At 39.4% G+C, this 27,843-nt stretch overlaps 1 protein-coding gene across 1 annotated transcript in view; it reads right to left on the bottom strand.

Moving 5' to 3' along the window:
• HS6ST3 (heparan sulfate 6-O-sulfotransferase 3) overlaps positions 1-27,843 on the bottom strand; it is a 713,743-nt gene that overhangs the window by 370,940 nt on the left and 314,960 nt on the right. The window lies entirely within an intron of this gene.

Below are 27,843 nucleotides of genomic sequence, written 5' to 3' on the forward strand. Positions count from 1 at the left end.
TGGTGGTCAGTGCGCTCCCACATGGGGGAGCTCTGCTCAGCCACAAGCCAGACTGATGGCTGCCAGTACAGCAGTGGTGGTGGGAGCCTCTCCTGCCTCCTCAGCAGCACTAAGGATGTCCGACTGCAGCTTAGGTCTGCTCCCCACTGGCAAGTGGACATCCCCCGAGGGCTGCCGGGCTGCCAGAGGGGTGTCTGATTGCCAGCTTAGGCCCAATTCCCTGGGGAGCAGGCCTAAGCCAGCAGGTGGTCATCCCTTGAGGGGTCCCAGACTGCAAGAGGGCACAGGCCAGGCTGAGGGACCCCTCCTCCCCTGAGTGTATAAATTTTTGTGCACCGGCCTTCTAGTATAGAATAAAAGTGGTGAGAGTGGGCATCCTTCCTTGTTTCTAATCTTAGAGAAAAAGTTTTCAGCTTTCAACCATTGAGTATGATGAGTATGGTCGTTCCGCAGTTCAGTTGATTTGCATATTAGGCTTTTATTATATAGGATGGCCTTTATTATATTCAGGCATGTTCCCTCTATCCTCACTTTGTTCAGAGTTTTTATCATAAATAGATGCTGAATTTTGTCAATTTTTTTTTCTGCATCTATTGAAATGATCATGTGATTTTTATCCTTTGTTTTGTTATTGTTGTGTATCACACTGATTAATTTGCCAATATTGAACTATCCTTGCATCCCTGGAATAAATCCCACTTATTATTTCATTTGTTAATTTATCTCACAAAGTGCATTATTAAAATATAATGCATTTAAAATATTATTAAAATGCATTATTAAAATATTTCTTAAAGGTATGACTAAATAAGGCCTGTAGTCAAGAATTTTAGAACTGTAAAAAAATTTTAAAACCTTACCATACAGGTTTAAAGAGACATTGAAAGTTTTGACTTTGCCATCTTCTGAAAGAAATTTGGCTATAGCCCAGTATCATTTATGTAACACCATATTGCTGTGTTTAACATAATTGCAAATATGATATTTATTCATAATTGAAACCTAAGTTCTAATAGTTTATTTTTCATCTCCTCCAAAACTAGCTATAGGAAGAAAGGAAATCTACTAGGGATTTTTGGTAGGTAAAATGCTAGAAAACACAATAATCAAAGTCATTCACAGGACAACTATATGAGACATAACTAGGTGGTAAGTTTCTAGACTGATGATGTTTGAAAATCTTAGGAGATGGTTTTAGACCCCAAACAAACTCATAGCAATTATCACATAATGCATATTCAAGCCTTTCATATCCACCAAATATTATATTACTAGTGGCCTGGTGCACAAAATTCGTACATGGAGAGGGGGTTTCCTCAGCCCAGCCTGCACCCTCTCCAATCAGGGACCCCTTGGGGGATGTCTGACTGCCTGTTTAGGCCTGATACCTGTGGGACCGCTGGCTCCTAACTGCTCACCTGCCTGCCTGCCTGATTGTTCCTAACTGCCTCTGACTGCCTGCCTGATTGCTCCTAAATGCCTCTGTCTGCCTGCCTGATCATCCCTAATTGCCCTCCCCTGCCGGCCTGATCTCGCCCCCCAACTGCCTCTGCCTGCCTGATCACCCCCAACTGCCCTCCCCTGCAGACCTTATCTCGCCCCCAACTGCCCTCCCCTGTCAGCCAATTTGGTTCTGATTGGTTGATTTCTATGTCAGTCAGCGTCAAAAGCTCCACCTCCTAGGCAGCCATTGGCTCCTCACAGTTGACCCAGATTTGGTTCTGATTGGTCGGTTTCTATGCCAATCAGCATTTCTAGGCCTATCTCCAGGGCCTGAACAGAATAGCGGGGCTGATCAGCAGCCCCAGGGAGGCCAGGAGAGAAAGAGAGAGGCAATGGCTGATTAACAGCTGCCACAGAGGCTGTGGATCAGACCCTGCCTCTCTCTCCAGACCTCTCTCCGGGCCTGATCTGCAGCCCCCTCGGCAGTCAGTGCTGGGTCGCTGCACCTGCACCAGTGGCAGTCAGTGCTGGGTCGCCACGGCAACCCAGTACTGACTGCAGGACTGACTTCTAGTGTTCGGTTGAGCCTTCGGTTGGTCGTTACGGACACTGGGTTCTTATACATATTATGATTTGCACAACTTTAACCTTTATAAGCAAATTCAAGAAGGATTTGAGAAGGAACACAAAACCAAACATGTAGCAAATACCTGCTGTTAAAATTATTTAATTTTAGTAAAGATTTCTTCTAAAAATAACGTTGCTATAATATCCTCTATCAATTCGCAAACTTAATATTTTGCAAGACAATGGATAGTTTGAAAATTTTAAAGTGATATTGCATAAAAGAATACATTGGTTTTCTATATCTTTCACCCCAAATTTCTTCTCTGACCACATTTACTAAGTCTAACCTGCATGCCACAGTGGTACTAGCTTATTTTCTGCTCATTCTAAAAATAAAATTAGGTGCTTTAACAAATTAAGTTTTACATTATGTATACCCCTTCACTTTATATCCAGATTATTTTCAGAAGTGTTTGAAGTATGGTGATTCATAAATTTAAGAAACACTTTGACTAATCAATGAATAATATTCATAAAGAGATAAAACAATATTGACTCTAAGCTCAAATCTCATTTTTTCAATTAAAAACAATGTCAGCTGAGAATGAGAGTAAAAGACAGAAAGTATCACTTCAAAAAGGCCTTTCAAATAAGAGAAGAATCATATAATATGCACATTAATGGACATGTTGTCTAGGCCTAACACAAAGGTAGCACATTATCATTCTCAGGAGAAGATAGAAAGTAACAGTGGGAGAGAGTGATTTGGGGAGGAGTGGGGAGAAAACCACATGAAAGTTCTCTCTATATTTCATTCTTTCTACTTTCTCTATTCAATTGTTTATTTAATTAATATTGGTTAAATATTATGTCTAAGGCTTATATTTACTAGTACATTTATATGTACATATATATTACATATACAAAGACATATTCCAAAATGGAAATTTGTAAGTTTTAATGAAATTTATTTCCCATAAAGACGGACTGACCTGGAGATGTTTTATTGAACGCCTACAAAGTACTGAATGAAAGAGATCCAGTTGAAACCAGCCAATACTTCTCTCACTCATTTTCTTTGTGGCTTTGACACTGTCTTATAGTGGAAATTCTCTTATTTATGACTTATATAATAGACTCTATTACATTGCCTCTCAGCTCTCTGCATATTGCACTTGACCATTTCTTTCTATTCAAGAATCTTTTTAATCCATCTTATTCACTGTTGATGTTTTTCACAATTACATCAGCCACCCACTTTTCTTTTCTTTTTTTACTTTTTTATTGATTTCAGAGAGGAAGGGAGAGGGAGAGAGATAGAAACATCAATGATGAGAGAGAATTATTGATTTGCTGTCTCCTGCATACCCCTTACTGGGGATCGAGCCCACAAGTTGGGCATGTGCCCTTGATCAGAATCAAACCCAGGATCCTTCAGTTCACAGGCCAACTTTATTCACTAAGCCAAAATGGCTAGGGCCACTTTTCTTTACAAAAACTCTCCCTAGAATATGTTCTCATTCCCATCCTTGACTTGGAATTTTTATCTCCAATCTAGATTGCTTTCCTGGACCCCAAAGACATTTCAGTCCATTTCTGGGACTCTCTTCTTAGAAATATCTCATCTCTGCACCACAAGGACCACCTTTCTCTGTTTCCTAATCTGTTTCTCCTCCTACATTTCCTTTCTGCACAAAAAGCATCACCAATCCCCTGTGACCTAACCCTGAAACTTCAGGTCATCTTAATCTTGCCTATCAATCATTCCTCCCTTATTCATTTTTCATCTAGTATTATTGTTTCTATCACTTTTTAACATTTCAAATTCATCTTCTGTTCCTCCTATTGCCACTTTCTTTGTCCTCATCTTTACTTCTCACTTGAATTTCTGCAATATCTAACTGTCCTGCCTCTAATCAGATTACCGACCAATTCATCTTCCAGGTTGGTATTGGAGCGGCCTTTCTGCAACATAAATCTTAGTGTGTCACTCCTGTTCTATACAACCTTAATTGGTTCTCATATCTCGCAAGATGAAATCTCGATTCAGTACAGGAATTGGACCTTGTTCACTTAGTTTACTCATCTCCTGCTATTTCCCCACATTTTCTTTTGGCTGCAGGCCCACCAAAATTCTTACACTCCCAGAATTTGCTATATCATTTCTCTATCTGAGCATTTGCAAATATCTTTCCTCTGCTTAGGCTGTTCTTTTCCCCATTTTACCCCATTTAAGTCCTAGTATATTTTCCAAGACAACTCTTTGACTCCTGTGTCTGGCACAGAAGCATTCCTCTCACAAGAACCTGCTCCCTCCTTGGCAGGCAGCAGTAGAGAAGCTCCTCACTTCACTGAATGTTAGGGGGATCTGTGGTCTATTCTCCAAATAAAATTTTTTGCCTAGTTTCATTAAATTTTGAAACTAGTTAATATCTTCAACATGTAGATCTTTCTAAAAAAATTTTTTTTTCTTCTAGAATAATTTACTACGTGCATCTCAGTTTTACCCTTGAACTCTAGTTGCTCTTCACTTAGTTGCATGTTTTGTTTTGTTTTTCCCCCACCAATGATGGTTTGTGTGTTCTTTGATAGTGAGGTTGAAGAATTTGCATCTGGGAATTCAATATCCTCATTCTTAACTGAGTGCCAAGGTTCACTTATAATTTTAAACTGTGTAGCAAAGTATTTCTCATTACTTTTTAAAAATATATATAGTTTTTATTTTCCTATCATTTCTTAATTATAGGAAATTTGGGGAATATGACCTTTATAATATAACTAAACTTTTACCACAATGATTAGCATTTAAATGTATCTGTTCCTAAACTTTCTATTTATCTTTATTGCTATTTTAACAAGGTGATATTATTTTATATCTATGTTTATTTATTGAACAGAATGTTAGGAGGCACTTCTTAGGTCATTAAGTATTATATCTAAATGTGGCTAACTAACATTCCAATGGATAAAACTGGAATAATTTAGCTAACAAACATTATAATTAACAAACTATAATTTAACACAATTGGAGGTAATACTGCAACAAATATCCCAACAACATATTTGAGTGCTTTTTCCATAATTTATCTCCAGGGCAAAGATTGGTTTTTTTTTTAACAATCAGTATCAATTTGATATTTACGTAATATGAGGTATCTCACTGTGGCTTTAATTTGTTTTATTTATTTAATTTTTAATTTTGTATTTTCTTTAATATCATGAAGGTTGTACATGTTTTTTTTTTAATTGATTTTTTACAGAGAGTAAGGAGAGGGATAGAGAGTTAGAAACATCGATGAGAGAGAAACATTGATCAGCTGCCTCCTGCACACTCCCAACTGGGTATGTGCCCGCAAGCAAGGTACATGCCCTTGACGGGAAACGAACCTGGGACCCTTCAGTCCACAGGCCAACGTTCTATCCACAGAGCCAAACCAACTAGGGCAGTTGTACATGTTTTTACATGCTTATTAACTTGCATTTTTTAGAAAATTACTTGTTAATTTCTTCTGCCCATTTTTAATTGTGAAATTTGTTTTTTTACATTATATCTTATATTATATTACAATATCATGGATTTAATCTACTGATAGATGTTTTGTGTTTTTACAATTTGCCATTTGTTTTACAACTTTGTGCATGGGATCTTTTTATTCTTTTGATTTGTAGAACTACTAGTAAAATATTTATGTAGACAAATCCATCATTATTTTTATTGTTCCTCTCAATGCTTTTTTACACAGAATGCCTTTTCCTCTTTATGAAGAAAATATTAGCTTTATGGTGCTTTTATAATTCCTTTTTTTTTCTTTTTTTTTTTTACATTTAATTCTATTATTCATTTGGCATTTACTTTAAAAAATTATTTGAGGTAGAAAGGAAACTTATTCACCACTAAAATTAACCTCATTTTCTACTTATTAATTACACCTTTATTTTTGCACTTGTTTTGAAGACCATATTATCATAGACTATTTTCTCTTGTGTAGTAGAACCTTTTAGGAGTTTTCTGTTTCTGAACTCGTTTTCAGGTCTTAGTGATTTTGTGTCCTTGAGTAAGTCAGTTTATTTCTTGGTGTTGAATCCCATTGTCTGCAAACAGAGCTAGATCTACTTGCAGATCATTTGAAAGATTAGAGATGATTCATATGAAATTCTTATCACAGCACACGGGAAATGAGAAGCCCTGGGTAAATGGAAGTTCCTGTTTATTGTTTGTTTTATTGATCTATATTTCATCTTATGCTAGTAACACAATGACAAACACATTCTCAAATTTAGCATATGCTCTGACACATCAGCCATGGGAAAACTCTGACATATTTACTTACCACATAATCCTAACTACCAACAATCTCCACCCAAAAGTCATAAATTTAACAAATACGGGAGTACCTACAATGTGTAAAACACTGAATTAGGCACTATAGGGAATACACAGATAAATAAGAAATAGGAGCACTACTCAGCATTTTTCTAACCCCAGCTTGCTTCTGTTATGCACAATGTAAATTTATTTATTCAACCAAATACTTATTAACAGCCACTATGATCAGACATAGTGCTAGAGGCTGAATGTAACTATGGAGTATTCTGTCCCCGATTCCCTATATACATCTGACCCTGCGTATGTTAGATATGAACAAATATCTCCCATTTGGGAATTCACTGAGATAACCTCATTTCAAAATTCAACTCAAATACCTCTCCTTCAGGAAGTCTTCCATGATTTCCCCATTAGAGGTCATTGTTGTTTACTCATACTCCTCTTTTGTTCCTCTTTATTTCTCTCTTATAGTTGCTCAAGAGAAATATTCCTCTGGCTTCCCAGAGCATTTGAAAAAAATTCTATTAGGGCATTTTTGTCTCGATACTGTATTTGGAGGCCTGTTACTCAACTCCCTCCCCCCTTTAGGCTCTCTCCTGAAGGTCAGAGCTACAACTTTTTCACCTTTGTATCCCTAGCAAACCACTATTCAATAGTGAGTAATGTACAAATGATGCTCAGTTTCTTTCCTGATTTAGGATATGATAGTTGAATAAACTTATCATACTGCGTCTCATATTTTAGCTCTGTGTGTATTTGTGCAATGTGCTCCTGGCTGGAAAATATTTTTCATTCATTTTTATATATCCAACTATGCCATGTTGGTCCTCATGTAGCGAAGCATAAATATTGTACTTTACTTATACACTATCTACACTGAAATATGAATACTGGGGGGAGAATAGAACATATTTACCATCATCAGTATTGAAAACAATGCTAAAAATCCCAAATACTATCAATATTGAAGTTTTGAGTTGTTACTAAATCTTTCCTGAATCCTGAGGCTTGACATTTTATTTAACTCCTAAAATTTTTAACTATGTCACTTATTAGAATTTTTGTAATTTTCTTTTAGCATTTCACCTGTTACTTAATTCAATATTATTCTTAAATTTTTCAGGTCTTATTCCCCCCTCTGTAATTGTAATGTAACATCCTTATGGGCAAGGACAATTTCTTTTTTTTTTTTTTTCTTGTTATTATTATTATTATTATTTTTTAATAATTTTTATTTCTTAAAGTATTACAAAGAGTATTACATATGTCTCCTTTTTTCCCCCCCTTGACATTCCCCCGGCCCCTACCCCCCGCCCCCCCCCCGCCCCGTGTCTTGTGTCCATTGGTTAATCTTATATGCATGCATATAAGTCCTTCAGTTGGTCTCTTAATCCCCCCCCCCCCAACCCTCCCCAGGCTTCCCACTGTAGTTTAACATTCTGTTCAATGTTGCTCTGCTTCTGTATCTACCCCTGTTCATCAGTCCATACTGGTCCCCTTTATTTGTCCCAACCTCACTGGAGTAGTCTCAACCTCACCAGGGCCATCTGAGCCTCACCAGGGCCGTTTCAACCTCACCGGGGCCGTCCCTACCTCACGGGGGCCGTTTCAACCTCACCGGGGCCGTCCCTACCTCACGGGGGCTGTTTCAACCTCACCGGGGTCGTCCCTACCTCACGGGGGCCGTTTCAACCTCACCAGGGTCGTCCCTACCACACCGGGGCCGTTTCAACCTGACCGGGGTTGTCCCTACCACACCGGGGCCGTTTCGACCTGACCGGGGTTGTCCCTACCAGACCGGGGTCGTCCCTACCTCACGGGGGCTGTTTCAACCTCACCGGGGTCATTCCTACCTCACGGGGGCCGTTTCAACCTCACCGGGGCCCGACTTCACCAGGGCCGTTTCAACCCGGGGTTGTCCCTACCTCGCGGGGGCCGTTTCAACCTGACCGGGGTTGTCCCTACCACACCGGGGCCGTTTCGACCTGACCGGGGCCGTCCCTACCTCACAGGGGCCGTTTCAACCTCACCGGGGTTGTCCCTACCACACCGGGGCTGTTTCAACCTCACCGGGGTTGTCCCTACCACACCGGGGCTGTTTCAACCTGACCGGGGTTGTCCCTACCACACCGGGGCCGTTTCAACCTGACTGGGGTTGTCCCTACCTCACAGGGGCCGTTTCAACCTCACCGGGGTTGTCCCTACCACACCGGGGCTGTTTCAACCTGACCGGGGTTGTCCCTACCTCACGGGGGCTGTTTCAACCTCACCGGGGTCGTCCCTACCACACCGGGGCCGTTTCGACCTGACCAGGGTCGTCCCTACCTCACGGGGGCCGTTTCAACCTCACCAGGGTCGTCCCTACCTCACGGGGGCTGTTTCAACCTGACCGGGGTCGTCCCTACCTCACGGGGGCCGTTTCAACCTCACCGGGGTCGTCCCTACCTCACGGGGGCCGTTTCAACCTCACCGTGGTTGTCCCTACCACACCGGGGCTGTTTCGACCTGACCAGGGTCGTCCCTCCCTCACGGGGGCCGTTTCAACCTCACCGGGGTCGTCCCTACCTCACGGGGGCCGTTTCAACCTCACCGTGGTTGTCCCTACCACACCGGGGCTGTTTCGACCTGACCAGGGTCGTCCCTACCTCACGGGGGTCGTTTCAACCTCACCGGGGTCGTTCCTACCTCACGAGGGCCGTTTCAACCTCACCGGGGTTGTCCCTACCACACCGGGGCCGTTTCAACCTGACTGGGGTTGTCCCTACCACAACGGGGCCGTTTTGACCTGACTGGGGTCGTCCCTACCTCACGGGGGCCGTTTCAACCTCACCGGGGTCGGCCCTACCTCACGAGGGCCGTTTCAACCTCACCCGGGTTGTCCCTACCACACCGGGGCTGTTTCAACCTGACCGGGGTTGTCCCTACCACACCGGGGCCGTTTTGACCTGACTGGGGTCGTCCCTACCTCACGGGGGCCGTTTCAACCTCACCGGGGTCGTCCCTACCTCACGGGGGCCGTTTCGACCTGACCGGGGTTGTCCCTACCACACCGGGGCCGTTTCGACCTGACCAGGGTCGTCCCTACCTCACGGGGGCCGTTTCAACCTCACCGTGGTTGTCCCTACCACACCGGGGCTGTTTCGACCTGACCAGGGTCGTCCCTACCTCATGGGGGCCATTTCAACCTCACCGTGGTTGTCCCTACCACACCGGGGCTGTTTCGACCTGACCAGGGTCGTCCCTACCTCACGGGGGCCGTTTCAACCTCACCGGGTCGTCCCTACCTCACGGGGGCCGTTTTGACCTGACTGGGGTCGTCCCTACCTCACAGGGGCCGTTTCAACCTCACCGGGGTCGTCCCTACCTCACGGGGGCCGTTTCAACCTCACCGTGGTTGTCCCTACCACACCGGGGCTGTTTCGACCTGACCAGGGTCGTCCCTACCTCACGGGGGCCGTTTCAACCTCACCGGGGTCGTTCCTACCTCACGAGGGCCGTTTCAACCTCACCGGGGTTGTCCCTACCACACCGGGGCCGTTTCAACCTGACTGAGGTTGTCCCTACCACACCTGGGCCGTTTCGACCTGACTGGGGTCGTCCCTACCTCACGGGGGCCGTTTCAACCTGACCGGGGTTGTCCCTACCACACCGGGGCCGTTTCGACCTGACCAAGGTCGTCCCTACCTCACGGGGGCCGTTTCAACCTCACCGGGGTTGTCCCTACCACACCGGGGCTGTTTCAACCTGACCGGGGTTGTCCCTTCCACACTGGGGCCGTTACGACCTGACCATGGTCGTCCCTACCTCACGGGGGCCGTTTCAACCTCACTGGGGTCGTCCCTACCACACCGGGGCCGTTTCGACCTGACCGGGGTCGTCCCTACCACACCGGGACCGTTTCAACCTCACCGGGGCCATCCCGACCTCACCAGGGCCATCCCAGCCTTACCGGGGAAACAGGAAGTTTGGCCCTCTGTCCCCTGCCGGCGGCTCCCCACCAGACAAAATCTCCAGGCGTTCCTGATGGTTGAACATCCAGCACTCCTGCCCTCCACCAAGTGCACAGACTGCCTGTCTGCTGTCCCCCAGCGCCCCACAAGAGACTGGGACCAGTGGGCATGTTTGTGCGCTTGCTGGTACAGCAGTTCCACAATGCCGGCCGAGTCAGGCCCAGCCCTGGCCGGCCCCGGACCCGACTCTGCCCCCCGATTGCGTCCCTCCCAGATGCAAGGAGCTGAAATCTGCAGCCTGCTGGGATGGGCTCTGTACTTGGTGCCTCTGCACATCCTACTCAGTCTCAATGCGCTTCTTTCTATGCGAGGAGTTGAAATCTGCAGTTTGTTGGGTTGGGCTCTGTACTTGGTGTCACATCCTACTCAGTCTCAATGTTCTTTCTCTCCTTCCAGTTGTAGAGCTTCCACTGGGCCAACTTTCCCATGGTTCTGTATGATAGGTGTTTGTCTGATATTTGGTAGTTTCGATGTTGTTGTGTGAGGTAGCACGCACAGGTCTCTTCCTTATGCCGCCATCCTGGTTCTCCTGGGTCTGCTTCTTGAGTGTGTCTCCCATGGCTGCGAGCAGTTGAAGTCTGCAATTTGTTGGGGTAGGCTGCAAAAGCGCAGGTGGGTCTTTTTGTGCACCTGGCACAGCTTGGATGGGGATGTGAATTGATTAGGGCTGAGACTCAGGGAGTCGCCATGGCGGAGCAAATAGTACTGGCTGAGTCTCCGCGGCCCCTTGAATCTCTGCCAGGGCTTTGTGTCCCCCAGTGCCGGTGAGCAGCTGTGCAACAGAGTCTCCCTCGCTTTCTGATGGCTGCAAGGCCGTGCTGCCTCTCCCCGTAGGGTCTGGTGCCTCATGATCCCGCCTGAACCAGCTCAGTGGATTTGAAAGTTTGCAGAAGCAAAGGCGTTTCTACTTGTGAGTCTGGCCCAGCCCAGATGGGAGTGTAAATTGCATAGGGCGGGGTCACAGGGAGTCGCTGGGGCGGAGACTCAGCGGCCCCTTGCCTATCCAGGACACCAGGACTTTGCGTCCCCCAGTGCCAGCGAGCAGCCGAGCGCCAGAGCCTCCCTCGCTTTCTGACCGCTGGAAGGCCGAGCCGTCTCTCGCCTTGGGGCCTGGGGCCTCAGAGACCCGCCCGGACCAGCTCAGTGGATTTGAGAGTTTGTAAAAGCACAGTCATTCCCTCTTGTGCCTCTGGCACAGCCCTGAGGGTAGGGCGGGGTCACAGGGAGTCGCCAGGTGGAGGAAATAGCGATGGCAGCGTCTCCGCGCCCCTCGCCTCCCCGGGACACCAGAACTTCTTGTCCCTCAGTGCTGGCAAGCAGCCGCGTGTCAGAGCTTCCCTCGCTCTCCGACCACTGCAAGGCCGTGGCCGCCTCTCCCTGTGGGATCTGGGGCCTCAGAGACCCGCCCCGAGCAAGCCCAGAGGATTCGAGGGTTCGTAAAAATCCGAGAATCCATTTGCAGCCCGCGTGGCGTGTGACTGCGTACCTCTGGTTTTGGTGCCTCCGTAGCTCCCACTCAGTCTCACTGCGCTTCTTTCTTTTCCTCCAGTTGTAGATCTCCCACTGGGCCAACTTCCCCATGGTTCTGAGTGTCGGTTGTTTACTTCATAGTTGATAGTTTCAATGATGCTGTGAGAGAGCAGCACACACAGGTCCGCTCCCTACGCCGCCATCTTGGTTCTCCAATTTCTTATTTTGCTTTATATGTCCCACAGCAACTAGCACAGTCTCTTGATTTCACAGGTCATCAAAAATATTACTTATTGATTTAATTCATTAAAACTTTATTCAGGGATATATTCAATAGATTACCAAAGTGAGTACAACCTATCCAGCTAGGTGTTTCAGAATCAATTTTGTTTTCAAAACCCCAAAGCAATGACATATTCATTCAATAAGTAATTTTGAGTACATGCAAGATAGTGTGCCAAATATGGTATGTGAAAGATAAACATTTTTTGAGTGCCTAATATGTGCTCAGTATTGGGCACTTTATATGTTCTTGCTTATTTAATCATCACAACTCTATGAGATAAATATTATTATGATTCCTATTTCATCAGTTAAAAAATAGTAACAATAACAAAGCTTAAACAACTGGCCTAAGTTTTAAAAGGTAGTGAATAACTGAGTAAAAATATAATCTGAATTTATCCAGGACCAAGCTTCCCATCTTAACTATTATGCTATACTGCATATAGACATATGTCAGAATTTATCATTGAAGAGAAAATTATGGTTTATCCTTCATCAGGTAAAATTGATAGAAACTTTACGAATAAGTCACTTCTTTTACGATTCAAATTTCACAAAGAATATTTTAAGTTTCAATATTAGCAAATTATTGCATTAAGTTTCAATATTAACAAATATATTCATTTCAGCATTATCTGTATTTAATGTCAAATGCTATGAATAATGTAACTTTTTGTAACTCACTACACTGTAGACTGTTAATACAAATATCTTGATACTGAAATGGAGAGAAATTATTAGGATGTTGTTTCCATTAAAAATAAGAAAACTATATTTCAAATGTACAGTTATATATGTATCTGGTTTACTGAACATGTTTAATTAATGTTGACCTAATGAGTCAATATGAAAAGAGAACCACAAGAGATTTCCTGTACAACCCAAATCAAAAACCTATTTAAGAGTAAGTTCTGACAACTGAAGATTCTAAATACCTGATATGCACCTTCACCAAACTCAAAGATCTGCATTGTCCCCACTCTCAAAGGCACAAAGACATGCCATGCTTAAATAAAGTGTCAGTGTTGCTCTTTTATATTTTGTAATTCTTTGTCCTGAAAAGAACACTTGCATTTCTAAAAAAAAAAAAAAAAAAAAAGAAGCTATTCTGAAGAAAATTGAGAATAAATATAGATCCAGTTCCTATCTTACTGTTAGATTTGTCTACACTGAACAGTTCTGTGGTTGTGAAATGCAAATGATAGCTAAAACATTCGGTTAATTTCAAAGTTCCAATGCAGAATAGATTCACACAGCACTTTAGTGTTCTGGTTTACAGCTAATGGATAGCACTGGTATTTCCACAGACATAAAAACAAGCTATTATAATTCCATGAAGCTATGTAAAATGTGCAGGAATAGGTATTGGCTGTACTCACTAGTATTTGAGAAGAAAAAAATCACTATCACTGAGCCTAAGAATTATGGTACAAGGTCTTATATTCTTCAAAGTTGAATGTTTTCTTTTTTCATATTAAAGAGGTCATAATTTCCTATGTGTAATGCCAGATTGTATGAATAAAAATATAAAACTGATTAGAAAAAAGTTGAAATTGTAATTAACTGCTCTAATCCAAAATCAACACAATAGTCTAATGTCCTTGGTATTTCAGCTCCTTAAATGGTTGTGGAACCTAGCATAAAAGGATTACAAATTTCGAGGAAACTGAATTAATCACACAGCTAAAACCTGAACGGGGGCGGAGGGGGGGCAGTGCGGAAATGTTTTCAGTCTTATTCAACAAACTTGAAAATTGTATTTTCTATTGTCCTAAGTTTTCAAAGTTCAAAGGTTCCCTTATTTGCTGGAAAAGTAAACTTAGCCCTGATAGCTTATGAATTTGAATCTCTTAATAAAGTAACTAAAGGCGACCCTAAAGGCACTTGCAAGAAAATGTGAATAATCCTCTGAAGTCCTACTGTTCTTCCAAACTTGTCCCTCTCAGTACTGTCAGGCCATTTAGCAACAGTCATTCCAAAGAATGTTATAGGCGATCTTTTTGTATTAAGAAAGGTCATTTACACCAGCAAAGGAGGTAGAAAATGTAGCACCCCTATAGATGTACTTACGATTATAGAAAAGGGGTTTGAGTAGTCTGTCAAAAAATCTGTCATTATTAAGAAGTACTCAAGTCTGCTAGCAAGCTCCTGAATCATATTTTATTCTATCAGCTGATGTTCCTTGTGTGTCTAGAAGCAAGACATGGTGTCAGATCCTGAAGCAAAAAAAAAAAAAATGAATAGGGAAGGATCCTTCCCTTTAGGAGTTCCCATCAACTATGACCAAACATGGTAACAACATATTTCCACATATAGTAGCACCTTCATATCCTTCACCCTCCCCCAAAGTTAAACATTAACATCTGTTAACATTACAAATGGCAATCAACTAAAAATTTACAGAGCTATCTGTTTGTACAGATGGTGGTGTATATAGAAGTAAATGTAGAAAGGGCCCTAAACTTGGGGGGAAAATACATAAACAAGATTATTTTCTTCCCTTGGCTCTCTCTGAATATAGTACCACATTTTATTACCCAACCTTCATTCCCTCCAGCACTCCACCATCCTTTAATTCATTGTGTCTCTAGTGTGAGGTGTTGGCTGCCTTTTTGCTATTTTTTAAGGTGCTGACTTTTCATGAGTTTCTTGGTTGATTGGCCCGATTTGGCATGAAGAACTCCCCAACTTTTCTTTCCAAACTTCTTTTTCCTACATTACTCTATAAAATGTCTTCCACTCCTCTCATGCCACAACTCTCACTTATTCCAATTTTTCCCCCAATCCTTCATCACACTGACAGATGAGAGTCTGCAACAAAAGGTTCAGAAATATATCAGCCCACTCTTTAAAATGTTAACTAATTTCTCTCACTGTCAAGTAAAGAGGAATATTGAGCTGGGTCTTTCCAGGCCAGGTGATGCCTCCTGAGAGCACATTAAGGCTCTTTTGGAAACTACCTTAAATTTTTTTAGGTCACACAGTATATAACACTAAATTGTATCCTGGGGGCATATATAAGGCACCAAGCAGCTTCCAAAGGGATTCGTCTTATTCCTAGGGAATACTTTTTTTTCCTCCCAAAATACTGTTATTTAAAATGAAATAATTGGAGTATGACTTCACCAGCCCTTTATATGGAATTTGGAAAAAGTGTTAAAGGGTTAGAAATGTTATAATTGTAACCTCTCTCATATGAACAACAGATGTGGGAAGAAATCACTATTCTACAGAAACAGTTCATTTTAAAATAAATCAATTAAAGACGTTACTGAAGACAAATAAAAACATCGAGATATTTCTCATTTATATTCAAAGCTAAGGATTAGGAGAACAACCCAATTACTCATCCAATCTGCCCGTTTAAGCACCTGTCAACTAAAGGGATTAATATGCCTTATGTTTATGGAATTAGGGGCAGCTCTGTCACAGTCTTTGCCTGAGAGCCATTAACAAACACATTTTCTAAGTATGTATTAACATTCCTTAGCTGTCACTACTGTAATGACCCTGATATAAGCTAATGAAAGCATTCAAATTTCACAGCTATGGTAGTGTACTTAGAAGGTTATGCCCTCCTTCCCCCGAAAAGAGAATTGCTCCCCCACCTTAAAAAACAAAACAAAAAACAGTTGTTGCAAATATCCAATTCATAGAAACTAATTATTCTTATATTCTCACAGGGATTTTTTTTTCTCCTTGAAGAGACAAATTAAAACAACTGTAGGAAGAAGATGATTAAGTCACAAAACTGTAAAAATGTAGAGAGCTACATAATGTAGAATCTGAGTTATTAGGGATACCATATGTAGCATCTGCAAATGATTATCACTCTCAGATGGTAGCAACACCTGCCTTGGCTCTGGTTTTGGTGTGAAACTCGGAAACAAAGGTATTGATACTTTACTGAGTCTATTTGAGGATAAGTAAACCACTTTGGCAGTGATTTCCTTCCTTTGACAAATGGAATAAACACATAAGTATTCTTATGTATATAAATAATTTAATTCAAATCACATAAGAATAATCAATAATAAAAACAAACCAGTTAAAAATTGGCAGAATTCTTGAATCCACACTTCACAAAGGAAGGTGTATGAATGGCCAATAAGCACATGAATAGAAGCTCCTCATCACTAGTCAACAGGTAAATGAAAATGAAAACTATAATGAGATCCTCTTCACTCCCACTAGCATGGCTGAAATGGCAAACTGAGGTCAATGAAGACTTGAAGAAACTTGAAATCTCATAAATTGCTAATTTGAATCTAAAAACGGTAAAACCATCTTGGAGAGTTACTTTCTTTAAAAGCTAACATGCACCTAGCCTATTATATCTGGTGATTCCACTCCTAGGTCTTACCAAAAAGAAGAAAACATGCATCCATGAAAAGATCTATATAAAAATATGCAATGTAATTTCATTCATAAGAGCTCCCAATCTAGAAACAACCCAAATGTTCATCAATAGGAGAATGAATAAATGAGTTCCATATATACTGAAATATCCCTCAACAATGAAAAGGAATGAACTACTGACACATGCAGCAATATGAGAATGTCAAAAATATGATGCAGAAAAGATGCAAGACACAAAAGAATACATATTCTATGATTTTATTTTTCTGGAATTATATAACAGGCAAAACTAATCTTTGGTAATAGAAATAAGAATTTTTTTCCTCTGAGAGACAGGAGATTGACACAAGGAACTTGCTGGGTCATATAAATGTTCTATATCTGTTCTATATCTTAATTGGAGTGCATGCAACATGAGTGTGCACAATTGTCAAGGCATACAATTGTGCACTTAAAATTGTGTGTTTATTGTATGTAAAGTATGCCTCCATAAACAAATGCAGACCTAATAATGATCAGTTACATTAACACTGACCACTTCAACCTGCTAAATGATAATAACTAAAAACTATATAGTTTGCATATATGCCAGCTGTTCTAAGCAGTTTAGATGTATTATCTCACTTAATCCATTTAACAATCTTAACAGGATAAATGCTATCATCCCCATTACATAGATGAGAATCTGAGAGGCTAAATAACTGATCCAAGGTCTTATAACTTGTTCATCCATCCACATATTCTAAAAAGAGTTAGTAAGTGTAAATATATATTTATATCAACTTTAAAAAGTCCTAAGTAGTTCAGAGAGTTTGGTTTGATGAGCTTTTTAATACACACATTACACAAGGTTACATGGAAAATTAAAAAGTCATTAAAGAGTATTTCTGACTCATGAATGTACTAGTATATGTTTGTGATCATTAAAACACTCAACAACAAAAAAAGCTATATGAAAATGAGAAAATATAATTTTTATCAAGATTCATTGAGTATATTCAGCTTATAGAGGCAGGACAGATGTGTATAGCTCTATGAGAATTATCAATTTACTAAGGGACATCGAACAAGGGGAGTTGGAGGCCTGATACAGCTGGCATTTTGAATGGTGACTTGGATGATGAGAAAACAAAGAACGCTTATTAAGTCTGCACTGACATCTAATTAGTAGAGCTAGAGGGTCGAACACAGTTTCATGACCCCTACAAGTTGGAGTTAAAAATAGAATGATGGTTAATATTAACAAACATAGGTCTTTTCAATTAGGGAAAGAAAAAGAACACACAGTACCAAAGGAAAGTCTTTTGTTAAAATTGCTGGTAAAAGGAGGGGGTGAGCCTCTTGTCCACTCTCCCAGTTTCCAAACCATTGTAATTATTTTGACGTCTTCCCTATATTTGCTTAAACTAATTAGACATTTAATAATCAACATATTCTTAATTAGAGACACTAAGTTTCATATTCAAAGACTTTCATTCCAGATCGGTGTGCTCGAAAAAACTTTATATATATATATATTTTAACTCTTTACATTGTCATTACACTATCTTCATTATCTTGCAAATTAACACTGTGGGTCTGAAAACCAAGGGGTCAGTTACTCAGAGGAGGAAAAGAAAATGCCCAGATATTGATGGTGTATAACGCAAGGACATTTTACACAATTACACACACATGCACACGAATCGTACAAACCACAACATATCTTCCTGCTCCCAAGTTTGCCAGAGAAATACGTTGCTCTCCCAATTCCAAAACCACAAAGCTCTGCACTATTGGAGGGATTTTCCCTCAGTTCTTCAGTATTAATGCCTCTTCTCAGGTCTCTTATCCACCGTGGCCTCCTCTTCCCACAGCATCTCCTTCCTGATATGCTCCTGTTATTAGGTCTCTAATTACAGCCATTACCAACTCCCACTTCCCATCAACTGTAATAAGTTCCCGTTATCACCCCTTTAATTATATCCATTACCCACTTCCTTATCCACACCAATCAAGTAATTAATTAATCAGTTAACAAACATCAAATTAATACCTATCAAGGTACATCACTAGATACTGTAGTGGATAAAAACTGGTACATGACACTGTTCTCTAAACTTAAGAAATGTGAAGTCTATTTAGAGATTCAAGAGTATGAGTGTGAGAGTGTGTTTGAGTGTGTGTATGAGTGTGTCTGTGAGATTTCAGCACTAACAAATAAAAAGGAGGATTTCCGGTATGTTGAGATGAGCAAGCAGTGCTCCCCAATGAAGCGATGGAGGACTTGAGTTTCCCTGTCACAAGGAAGAGCAGAGTTCAAATGTGTAGTGAGTTACATGGACAAAGCCCAGAGGTGGACATGATAAGGCCAGTTGCCCTTGAAAAGAAAGTTTGATTCTGGAGTGGGGGCTTATAGGGCTGAAGAACTAAATTAGGCTAGATCCCTGAGGAAAGACTTTAAATAGCAAGGAATAGAGTTTTTACTTGTTCTATAGGCATAATGAGTCAATGACTCAACTATATCTTGCATCCCCTACAGTACACACACAGTGAACACTAAACATGGGTCTCCCAATCTTAAATCAGAAGCCAATGTATTGACAGCCCTTGAGAAGAAGAATGGCAATGATGATGACACCAGCCAGTGGACATGGGTGACTCTTGGCTACCTCCAGGCCTATCTCCACTCTGACAACTAGTGATCTCCTGTAATGGGTATGAGTCTGATTCAGGCCAAACACAAAAGCATTTTCAGTGCATTGATACAATGCAACTTTGGGCATTTCCTCACTTCTACAAATAAAGAATATAATGAATATTTATATGAATTCAAGACCTCTTTCAGTATAATCTTATAAAAATATCTATGAAAAGCTCACTATAAAATAAAAAGGTGAGACTAACATTTCTTTGTCTAAAAGTGTCTGTTTTATCTTTGTAATCACACTCATATTTTAAATTTGTTAATAATTAAGTATTATTAATAGTCCTTCAAAAATTTTAAAACTAGCATTTATTTGGCTCTAATTACAAATTAAATTTAAGATATATTTTTGTATAATACTAATATGGTAAAAATGGATCAAAGTCAGATAGGTATTCAGAAATTTGAGTAGAAGTGTATATTAGTTACTTACTGCTATGTACCAAATTACCAAAAATGTAGTAATAAAGTTGACTTCAAACAAAACATTTATGTCAGTTTCAGGGGGGGTCAGGGACTGGGCACAGGATACTGGGTCCTCTGCTCAGAGTCTCAGAAAGCTGGAATTACGGAGTCAGACAGACCACATTAATTTCTAGAGCTTGGTGTCTACTTCCAAACTCATTGGTTCCTCAGGTTCCTATCTATGTGATAGATGTCATCCAGGGCCACTCTCAGCTCCCAGAGGCCATTGGCACCTCCATGCCATGTAGCCTTCTCCACTGGCCTTTCACAACATGTCAGGGCTAGCAAGAGAATCTGGCATTCCCATCTGCTAAGACAAAGCCCACAGGAGGGACATCTTATCACCTTTGCCAAATCTACACCCCACTGATTGCTCTGGAATGGTGGATTATACAGGGCAGGATTCATGGGGGTCACCTTAGGGAATGTTTCCAAAATGGGGAATGCAAAACAATTGGGCAACTACATCAATCTATGTTCCTTCAGTTAAGTTTTTAAAAGTTTAAATGGATAGTTAGAACTAAAATGAGAATGGAAGAATGGTATTGGAAAACTTTCTTATAATAGTAGCTATGACAAAGACAAGAGTAGAAAGCACATGTTCAGCACTCCTACTTAGTGAGCATTGTACATGTTATTACACTTAATAGTCACAATAGTTCTATGAGGTTGGATTATTATCCTCATCTTACAGTAAGAAAAGTGAGGCAAAGACAGGTTAAGTGGCTTACACACAAGGTCACATAACTAGAACGAAGTACACCCTGCTTAAAACGCATAAATTCTGTTTCCTATACAAAAGCAAAGGGAATGTCCAGTAGTTTGGTAAATCTAGTAACTAAATTACACATCAAATCATAATAGGCTCAAGCATCAGTTTTCTCATCTATAAAATAGGTGAGATAATCTTCTAAGGTTATTGTAAAGATAAAATGATAATAAAATACATAAAGCACTTTACCCCAAAACTGATACCTGGTAAATGCTTAAAAAATGGTATCATTGCTCTTCTGTTTATGCTCTCTGTAAACTCTAAATTATTATACATATGACAGGACAGACAAGGATGCTGAGTTTAATAATGTTTTATTTGTTTGTTTTTATTAGCAGGAAATTTTCAGGATTCTTTAGTAATCAGCTCACTACTTTTCTATGATTAAAAGGCCCTCAAGGAATAAAAAGGAATAAATACTCCATCTATCTTTCCTTAAGAAAAGCAATAAAATTCTCTTCTCCACAAATAACTTGAAGTGTAAAATACATTTTCTAACAATTCATATTGGTGGGTCAAAGAAGCAGACTGCTTATATGCTTGATAAGAATATTTGATCTAGCCTTCGTTAAAATGTAAAGTGTTAAGATAGACAAAAATGGATTATTCAAAAGAATGAGTGGATCAATGAAAAAAACCCAATATATTCAGACATATTTAATATGTTGATTATATTATGGGAGATTATAAATGGAAAGTCATCCTTAATAACTTTACAGCATGCTTTAAAATTAGATACTTATATTATAAATCAGCTAGTTTTAAAAGGCAGATATTTCTGAGACCAGTGATGACTGTTATTTCTCCTTGAATTCTTTGGCTTTGCCTTGAGCATACAATTGTTTTTAATTTTTCATTGTTCCTAGTCAAATCAATGTTTTCACCTTTATAAGTGTTGACCTACCATAGGATACTTATAAATAGGACACCATTGACCTCGCCCAAGGACCACCTATAGGACAGAGGCAAGAGGGGCCAAAGTCATGCTGTGCTAATAAATGTTTAACAACCGATCTTTAGTAGGGAAAATACTTGCCAGTTTCCATGGACAATTTCAAGGTACCAATAGGATGATCAGGAGATGGAACATGGCTTTGGCACACGCATGGCCCTAGTGGGAATATCTAAAGCAGTGGTTCTCAACCTTCCTAATGCCACGATCCTTTAATACAGTTCTTCATGTTGTGGTGACCCCAATTTCATTGTTACAAATTGAACATAACTAAAGCATAGTGATTAATCACAAAAACAATATGTAATTATATATGTGTTTTCCTATGGTCTTAGGTGACCCCTGTGAAAGAGTTGTTCGACCCCCAAAGGGGTCGCGACCCACAGGTTGAGAACCGCTTATCTAAAGGAAGCCATTAAGAAAACATAAAATGCAATTTAATGTAGTATAACATATATCTATATGCTGAGAATTTGGAATTTCCAAACTGGGTTGGATTGAATTAATTTGGGAAAACTTCAAGAGGAAAGATAGGATTTTTTTCAAAAGGAAGGATTGGAAAGAATATACTGTAATTAATCAAACTACATATAGTCTATAACTGTTCTCTCAGGTAACCCCTAATTAACCACAGAGATATTTATCATTTACCCCATTTTACCAATAAGAAAATAGAGGCTCTGGCAAACGTCCTTATAACTAGCAAGTAAAAAATCCATCCATCCTTTTGTCTCTTTCATATCTCATCCCTTTCATATCTTGTCCCTACATTTCTTTCTTTCTTTCTCCTCCCTTTCTTTCATCCTTCCTTCTCTTCCTCCTATCCTTTGTGGTGCTCCTTTATTAAATCTTTATCTAGTATTTACTATGCCCAAGAAAGTGTGCCTATAACTAAGTATATAAAGTAAATAAGTAATTTTTTTTTTAAATTCTGTCTTCAAGGAGTCTACTAAGATGGAGAGGGCAGGGGTCATGACAAACAAAACGTTTAGTTTTAATGAGATAACTACAATAATAGCAATGTGAACAAGAACACTAGGGTAGAACACATGAGTTAGAGGTTACTACCCAAGTCAGTATGCAAAGTGTGGTCTCTGGATGCTTTCCATTAATGCATTGCTAATGGTAGTTGACATGCTAGGAGGAAAGAACCACATAGGCCCAAAAAGAGAGAGAAAAAACATACTCATATTATAACAGCAGACTTAGCATTAGACTGCCTACTTAGGATTGAGAGTAGAGTTTAGTCTGCTATTAAAGATAAATTTGACTTAACTGGTTTGTTTCTTTATGAAAGTATTTTTTAGACTTCACAGGGGTGCTGTAAAATTAATAAGCACTCCTCTTTGTTGTTTTCCAGAAGTGTATACTATAAAAAATTTACACTAGTATTATTATAAAAATATAATTAGTCTTTTAACTCAGATGCTTAAAAAGGAAATATAATTTCTTCAACATCCTCTGGAGCAAACAAAACTCTTGCAAATATTATAAGTCACATTAGCCAAGAGCTTTCCTTTTGAGAAGACCATAAAGCATTAAGTGAGCACATGAAGACTTAACAGAAAGATCTTGGTGTAAATAGGGAAAGGCGGTGATATTTTAGTGTTTTAGCCACCTTCACCATTCAATTTTTAGCTACAGTTAATAAAATAAAGTAATAAAATACATCCATTAGTTTTCACACAGTATATAAAAGCGAATGCTTTCTATATTTGATATTATAATTCTCTTACCTTTGTATATATTTCTTCCTTAAAAGATCTAAGCCTCATTTGGTACAAAAATGAGTTTGAATTTGCAGTATTCTAATACTATATTGTATCATAGTATTAGAAAATGTACCATAAGGTAGGAAAAATTCAAATAATAGAATCATACTCTAAGCCCTTTATTTCAAAGATTATTGGCAATAATCTATATTCATGCCTTTCTTCATGTTCTTCACAATGAGAACTATACAATTTTATACAAACCATTTTCCTACCAGATATGCAACATCACCCATAAAGTTAATTTATCAAACTTTAGGTATAGCTTTACAAAAATGACACAATGCTGATTTAAAACTGAGACTCCAAAAATGAAAAAGCCCCTACCATGTCAAAAGTCAAAATGAAAGCAGGAAAGGAGTTAAGATTGGAAGAGAGACTTAATCCCTTGCTAGAGCCTGAAAGAGTGGCCCTATTCTCTTATCCCTAAATGTGTTAGAGGCCTGAATACTACGAACTCCTGATTACCAGTTGTGATCATTCCATTCTAGAACAAAGCAAGAAAACTGGTGAGTCTATCTCTAATTACAGCACTCCTCTTTACAGGGAACTCAGACAACTTAATAAAAGGAAGATAAACAACCCAATCAAAAAATGGGCAATGGACCTAAATAGATATTTTTTGAAAGAGGACATAAGGAAGGCCAAGAGACATATGAAAACATGCTCAAAGTCACTAATCATCCAAGAGATGCAAATCAAGAAAACAACGCGGTACCATCTCACACCTGTCAGAATGGCTATCATCAACAAATCAACAAATGACAAGTATGAAGAGGATGTGTATAAAAATGAACCCTCGTGCACTGCTGGTGGGAATGCATACTGTGGAAAACAGTATGGAGTTTCCTCAAAAAACTAAAAATGGAACTCCCATTTGACCCAATGATCCCACTTCTAGGAATATATCCCAAGAAACTAGAAATACCAATCAAAAAGGACATATGCACCCCTATGTTCACAGAAGCACAATTTACCATAGCTAAGATTTGGAAACAGCCTAAGTGCCCATCAGCAGATGAGTGGATTAAAAACTGTGGTATATCTACACAATGGAATACTATGCTGTGGTAACAAAGAAGGAATTCTTACCATTTGCAACAGCACGAATGGACCTGTAGAGCATTATGCTAAGCAAAATAAGCCAGTCAGAGAAAGATAAATATCACAAGACCTCACTCATTTGTGGAATATAATGATCAACATAAACTGATGAACAAAAACAGATCCAGAGACAGAGAAGCATCGATTAGACCATCAAACGTCAGAAGGAAGGTAGGGGAGGGTGGGGGTAAAGGGGAGAGATCAACCAAAGGACTTGTATGCATGCATATAAGTCTAACCAATGGACACAGACACCAGAGGGGGTGAGGGCATGAGTGAGGAAGTCGGGGGGCAATGAGGGGATAAGGACACATATGTAATACCTTAATCAATAAAGAAAAAAATAAAAATAAAGACATGATTTTCAAACATTAAAAAAAGAAGAGCCATTAAGAAATTCAAGCAGTAAAGGAACCTCAGCTACAAACAAACCCTGCTTCCTCAATGCAGATAGTAGGGAGAGACAGCTAAGAGAGCACAGAGGTTACAATCTACAAAGAGAGGTTGAGAGTATTGGGGGGAAAACATATTTCAGTTTTACTGTATTTGCCTAATCATTTAAAATTGACACTTTATAAATAATTTCAAAGGACATATGACTAAGACCATTCCTTCCCCACAGTTAGGTTGATTATTGAACAATTTGCTTGTACCACAAGCTAGAAATGTTACCAGCATCTGAGATGCCAACCTATGACCTCAACCACTAAGAGGAAATCTTGGCCTGTTTAAGCTCTGGCTGCTCATTTTCCTCAAACACCCCCCTCCTAAAATTTTAATTTTAACTTAGAAGTTGACAACTAATATTTTATAACAGATGAGAGGAGATTTTATTCTTACTGTCTCTATACAGTCCATCTTTCTTCCTTGTCACAGGTTCTGCAGGCTGAATTCTCTCTCCAAAAGAGTAACTTTGCATATTCGCTACTAAAAGTAGCCACACACTTTAAATTCTTAAGTGCTTAGCTTTCGCTTCTTTAAAAAGTGGAATTATTAAGAATTTTACTGGCAAGCAATCAACCTTTTATATCCAAAAATATATACTTGTCTATGAGCACTATTTCAAAATGTATAGCATCAGTATGAAGGTAATAATTATTAAGAAAAAATTCAGCCTTTAAAATTAAAGGGGAGCAATTTAACTGTAGTTAAACTATTCACCTCTTACGTGTGTACAAAATTTAAAGTAAATCTTCACAAGTTTAGTAGTTTCTTGGATGATTACAATAACCTCCTACCTGGCATCTCCCTGGGTCACCCCCTTGGCTACTCCCAGCCCTTCACAATCCATTCTCTATAATGGAAGCTGAAAGGCCCTTTGGGAACCCAAATATGCTTAGGTAATTTCCGGGTTAAAAATCCCTGAATGAGTTCTTCAGATATTTCAGATATTTGCAAATATTTTCTTTCCATTCAGGTTGGAGGAGGATAAAGTGGGAAAAGGGGTTCAAATACATGGTAACAAAAGAAAACTAGACTTCAGGTGGTAAACACACGATAGAGTACACAGTTGTCAAATTATAACCTTGTACACCTAAAACATATAATGTTAATAACCAATGTTATTAGTATATAATACCTTAATCAATAAATAAAAAAATAAAAATAAATACACGATTTTCAATAAAATTCAATAAAAATTTGAAAAATTTTTTTTATTCAATAAAACATAAATTCAATTAAAAAATATATAAAACCCCTGAGTGGCCTTCTACTGCTTGTAGGGTAATGACCAAAACCATCAACATTGTCTTTAAGTTCCTTAGGGTTTGCTTCCTCCTATATCTCTACCCCTTCCCTGATTAATCTCACCTATACTTATTGCTCTTTGGCCATAGCAGTTACTTAAAGTTCCTTAAATTTGTCATGGTCCATTCTGCCACAGGACATTTGTGCAGGCTACACATTCATTTGGTACATTCAAAATTCTCTCCTACCCCCATTCCAACTTCATGCACCCACTTAGCTTCCACTAACTCATTGGTTTTCAGAATACATGTCACTTCCTCAGCATGCCATCACTTCCTTCAAACCCACCCTCTAGGCAAGGGGTCTTTGTGAATTGTGTTCTTCTCCTTCACATACTCTTTGTTTCATTATCATGTCTAATTATTAAGAGTTCACTCCTGTTATGGATTAGGACAGGGGCTTCATCCTCTCCTTGCTTACCATTGAATCTCCATCATTGACCATCATGCCTAGCACAGAGGAAAAGTTCAATAATTATTTATTGAGTAGATTACTCCATCAGTCCTTTCTTGTGTGGTTGGACCCAGGTCAAAGAATAAAATAATAGTAGAGCCATGCTGGAAATTTGTAAGAAGTCAGCCTATATGTATGGATTGAAGTAAATTGTTTATACCACATACAAAATGCTTAAGAAACTATTGTTGTTTCTCTGTGGGTAGTATTTCTTCTTAAGTAGAGAGTGTGAATAGAATGTCAGAAAGAGAATGATGAAGGGAGAGAAATGGACAAAGTTGGAAAAGCAGTTGCCACCACAGACAGTGGGTCTGATCAACTGATCTTTCCCTCTCCCCCTCTCCTTTCCTCTCTCTCTCAAGTCAATTTAAAAAAAATTTGAAGTGAGCCTAGAGGTGACACAGCCTGAATGAGAGAAGCTGCAGGGAAAGGGTAAAAAGAGGCACATATTAGCATATACTTAAAAGGTGAAAACCAACAGGGTTTAGTGACAGATCGAGTGTGGTAGATGAGAGAGAAAGGGAAGAGTCTGTTGAAAACTAGAAGAATGATCTAAGTATATCACATAGTACCTTTAATTATCTACAAATATTTTTTAATGTCTATGAGCCCTTATATGCAGATTGTGAGCTCATGGAAAAAAAGATCATTCAATTCATGCTTATTGGATGACTTAAATATCCTACATAATATTTTGAGTGATACTAAAATTACAGATAATGTAAATAAAAATCTTTATTTTGTATCAATACTAAAAACATTTTCAAATTTTACTGAAATTAAAATGTCAAAGAAAAATGAATTGTTTCAGCCCTAAGAGATCCTGTCATCAATACTATTGAAAGAGTAAAAAGCAAGGAATTTCAAGCCAAGTTCAAAAGTGACAGTTTGGTTTTGGTGACCTCTTATTTGCCTCCTTTCTGAGTAGGTCTTCAGTAAGCATATAGGTATTTAAAATGTCTGTTTTTTTCTGATATGTGGGAAGAGTAATGGCTTAGAAGATAGAAAATCAGAGTTCAAATCTTAATTCTGTCACTGTTAAAATCTTGGCCAAGTCCATTCAGCTATCTAGTCCTGAGTTTCCTCATCTATAAAATAAAGGGTCTCAACTACATGGTTCTTAAAATCCCTTTCATTTCCACCCATTGTGCTAATTGAAAGCTGAAATATTATATACTCATATTCTCATACATAGTATTTTTGTAGAAAAAAGGTGAATTTAAGGGACCTGAATTCACTAATGACCTCACTAGGTAAATGACTTAACAATTTTTTTAAATGCTAGGCCTCAATATCAGTGTGTTCCAAACAAAGAAAAAAACAAAACCCAATATATGTATAACCACTGGGGCAGGTCTTTAAAATTAACAATTATTTATATCATTTTGTTATACATATTTGTCTAACATATAATTTTATTAGATATTTA

The sequence above is a fragment of the Myotis yumanensis genome, unplaced genomic scaffold (genome assembly GCF_028538775.1).
Source record: "Myotis yumanensis isolate MYYU_CA2020_CCGP unplaced genomic scaffold, mMyoYum1.0.hap1 SCAF_3, whole genome shotgun sequence".
Classification (NCBI taxonomy): Eukaryota; Metazoa; Chordata; class Mammalia; order Chiroptera; family Vespertilionidae; genus Myotis; species Myotis yumanensis.